The sequence below is a fragment of the Macaca mulatta genome, chromosome 10 (assembly GCF_049350105.2).
Source record: "Macaca mulatta isolate MMU2019108-1 chromosome 10, T2T-MMU8v2.0, whole genome shotgun sequence".
Classification (NCBI taxonomy): Eukaryota; Metazoa; Chordata; class Mammalia; order Primates; family Cercopithecidae; genus Macaca; species Macaca mulatta.
This window is the reverse complement of record NC_133415.1, coordinates 100,311,638-100,315,814: the sequence shown is the minus strand read 5'-3', so window position 1 is coordinate 100,315,814 and position 4,177 is coordinate 100,311,638. Positions and strand designations below refer to the sequence as shown.

Genomic DNA, 4,177 nt, shown 5'->3' with positions numbered 1-4,177 from the left:
ACAAAAAACAAAAAACTTCCAAACTAGACAGCTTCGAATGGCATCCCATTGCATTTGGGATGAAACTCAGACCCTAGCTGGGTGTGGTGGCCCACACTTCTAATCCTAGCTACTCAGAAAGCTGAGGTGAGAGGATTGCTTGAGCCCAGAAGTTCGAGGCTGCAGTGAGCTATAATTGTGCCAGTGCACTCCAGCCTGGGTGACAGAGTGAGACCTTGACTCCATTAAAAAAAACAAACTACTCTGACCCTAATTGATTTGGTCTCTGCTCCCCTCCCTGATCTCAAGTGATATATCTCTCCCTATTTCTCACCCCCTGTCACACTAACATTCCTGAACACACCAAGCACATTCCTGCCTCAGGACCTTGCACCTGTTGTTCCTTTTATCTAGAATTTTCTTTCCTCCTGGCTTGCTCTCTATTGCCATTCAACTCTCTGCTGCAATGTCTCGTCCTCACATAGAACTTCTAAAGCACTAAACACACACACAGACACAAACACAGTCATATTACCCTGCTTTGTCTTCATAATGATTCATACCATAGACCATCTGAATTTTTTCTTTTTTGAGACGGAGTCTCGCTCTGTGGGCCAGGCTGGAGTGCAGTGGCGCGATCTCGGCTCACTGCAAGCTCCGCCTCCCGGGTTCACGCCATTCTCCTGCCTCAGCCTCCCGAGTAGCTGGGACTACAGGCGCCCGGCACCACGCCCGGCTAGTTTTTTGTATTTTCAGTAGAGACGGGGTTTCACCGTGTTAGCCAGGAGGGTCTCCATCTCCTGGCCTCGTGATCCGCCCACCTTGGCCTCCCAAAGTGCTGGGATTACAGGCACGAGCCATGGCGCCCGGCCACCATCTGAATTTTTTTAGAATTTTTTTTTTCTTTTTTTTTTTTTGAGATGGAGTTTTGTTCTTGTGGTCCAGGCTGGAGTGCAGCGGTACAATCATGGCTCACTGCAACCTCCGCCTCCCGGGTTCAAGCAATTCTCCTGCCTCACCTCCCAAGTAGCTGGGATTACAAGGCATGCGCCACCACGCCTGGCTAATTTTTGTATTTTTAGTAGAGACAGGATTTTACCACTTTGGCCAGGCTGGTCTTAAACTCCTGACCTCAGGTGATCCGCCCGCCTTGGTCCCTCCAAGTGCTGGGATTACAGGTGTGAGCCACCACGCCTGGCCATACTTGAACATCTTATCTGAAACCAGCAGTAGATCTGGAGAAGATCAATCATTTTATCCTGTCCTCTCATTACCCTATTCCAAGATTCAAATTCCGAAAAGTAATCTATTCAATTGATCTAGCTTGGGTCATATGTTTTATATGAAAGGAACTCCAGACAGGTAACAATGGTAACTAGCCTGCTTGCAAATTACTCTCAAATGATTTAGGGAGAAGAAATGCACACACACAGGAGAGAGAGTACAGGTGAGCAAATGTGGCAAAATATGATCAATTAGTACATTTAGGTTTAGGGTACATAGGTTTGTTTTTTGGGGTTTTTTTTGTTTTTGTTTTGTTTTGTTTTTTTGAGGTGGAGTCTCACACTGTCGCCCAGGCTGGGGTGCAGTGGTGCGATCTCTGCTCACTGCAACATCTGCCTCCCAGGTTTAAGTGATTCTCCTGCCTCAGCCTCCCGAGTAGCTGGGATTACAGGTGCCTGCCACCAGGCCCGGCTAATTTTTTGTATTTTTAGTAGAGACGGGGTTTCACTATGTTGGCCAGGCTGGTCTTGAACTCCTGACCTTGTGATCCACCCGCCTCGGCCTCCCAAAGTGCTGGGATTACAGACATGAGCCACCTTGCCCAGCCTTTGTTTTTATTTTTTTGAGATGGAATCTCGCTCTGTCACCCCGGCTGGAGTGTAATGGCACAATCTCGGCTCACTGCAACCTCTGCCTCCTGGGTTCAAGTGATTCTCTTGCCTCAGACTCCCAAGTAGCTGGGATTACAGGCGTGCACCACCACGCCAGGCAAATTTTGTTTTTAGTGGAGACGGGGTTTCACCATGTTGGCCAGGCTGGTCTCAAACTCCTGACCTGAAGCAATCCGCCCGCCTCAGCCTCTGAAAGTGCTGGGATTACAGAAGTGAGACACCGTGCCTGGCTGATTTTTTTTTTTTTTTTTTTTTTTTTTTTTGAGACAGGGTCTCACTCTGCCACCCAAGCTGTAGTGCAGTGGCATGATCACGGCTCACTGCAGCCTGGACCTTTTGGGCTCAAGTCATTTTCCTGCCTCAGTTTCTGTCCCTACCGCTGTCTCCCACATTCTCCCCTCTTTCATTGTGTGAGATATAGCGAGATACCTAGTGCTTAAGAGTGTGGGCTTTCCAGGAGTTCAAGACCAGCCTGGGCAACAAAGTGAGACCCCTGTCTCTACAAAATTAGAAAAATGATGGCCAGGCGCAGTGGCTCTGCCTGTAATCCCAGCACTTTGGGAGGGCCAGGTGGGCAGATCACTCGATCTCAGGAGTTTGAGACCAGCCTAGGCAACATGGCAAAACCCTGCCTCTACCAAAAAAAAAAGCAATTAGCCGGGTGTGGTGGCATGCGCCTGTAGTCTCCCAGCTACTCAAGAAGCTGAGGCGGGAGGATCACCTGAGCCAAGGAGGTTAAGGCTTCAGTAAGCCGAGATCGCGGGGCTCACTGTCTCAAAAATACATACATACATACATACATACATACATACATAAATTAACCAAGTATGGTGGTGTGCACCTGTAGTCTCAGCTACTGGAAGGCTGAAGCAGGAGGCTCACTAGAGCCCAGGAGGTCAAGGTGATTATACTCTACCCTGGAGTCTTAAAAAAAAGAGAGAAAAAATAAAATGTGGGCTTTGACACTCACTACCTAACCTGCTAAGCTGGTTCTGCTACTTACAAAGCTGTGTGATAGTGGATGGTTACTTGAACTTTCTGTGCCTCCATTTCCTAAAGTGAGAACACTGATAATGATAATAATAACAACAACAATAATGCTTATGTCATAGGGTATTAGGATTAAATAGAACAAGATAGTGAAAGCTCTAAAAGCAGTGTCAAGCACAGAGCACTCAAATGTTAATAATGATAATGTATGGCAGTTCCAAACTTGCTTTGTAGGGGTTAATATCCAAGGGTTAGTAACAATGTTCTCCTCCCTCACCCCACACCACATTTTGCTTCATTATGGTAATTACAGTGTGAAATTTCCCTGCAAGTGAAAATAGATTCCTTGGGTAGAAGCCTAAACCCTGCACATGCCTAAAACTCTGTTTCAAAATACCTAATCTGAAAACGAACTGGCACAGCCCCAAGCTCCACCCTCAGACTGTACTCTGAACCATTTTCTCCCTGGGAAGGACACACAAATGAGGGGGAAAGAGCAGAAGAGAGAGATCAAAAAATGCAATTTAGGGTAAACAAATACTTGACTTCTTGTTTTGCTTAAAAGAGGAGAAAAACACCCCTGAGAAGAATCATATTTAAGGCAAATTTTTGGTGGTAAAGAGCAGCCTGAGCTTTACAACCCAGAGTCGCCTTGTTCATGCCTCTTCCTTTAAACTCAAATCAGGGTTTGGCGACCTGTGATTTTTGTGCCAGAGATGACACATGAGCCCGTTGGAATTGGCACCTGGCCTGACTGCAACAGACTTGTCCTGCTCCACAACCTGCAAATGACTCTGCAGCTGGAAGAATTTGAAGCCCAGCTCATTTTTGTTTTGTTTTTTCTTTCTAGACTTACATATTAAACATATTTGCTTTGGAAGAAAAAATCATTTGCTATCAAATGCTTTAAAAGCACCCATTGTAAGAGGGCTAAAATAAAAATAAGCGCTATGCTCATGTTGGCAGCACTTACACTAAAATTGAAACAATACAGAGAAGATTAGCATGGTCCCTGCACAAGAATGACACGCAAATTTTGTAAAGCATTCCAGTTTTGGGGTTTTGTTTGTTTGTTTGTTTGTTTGTTTGTTTTTTGAGACGGAGTTTCGCTCTTGTTGCCCAGGCCGGAGTGCAATGGCGCCATCTCGGCTCACTGCAACCTCTGCCTCCCGGGTTCAAGCCATTCTCCTGCTTCTGCCTCCCAAGTAGCTGGGATTACAGCCGCCCGCCACCACGCCTAGCTAATTTTTTGTATTTTTAATGGACATGGGATTTCATCATGTTGGCCAGGCTGGTCTTCAAATCCTGACCTC

At 46.3% G+C, this 4,177-nt stretch overlaps 1 non-coding gene across 1 annotated transcript; it reads left to right on the top strand.

Annotated features, from left to right (window-relative positions):
* The first annotated feature begins 3,814 nt into the window (after positions 1-3,814).
* Positions 3,815-3,922, top strand: LOC114670733 (U6 spliceosomal RNA). The gene has a single exon (XR_003720423.1). It is a non-coding gene; the product is annotated as a U6 spliceosomal RNA (small nuclear RNA).
* Positions 3,923-4,177: the final 255 nt, after the last annotated feature.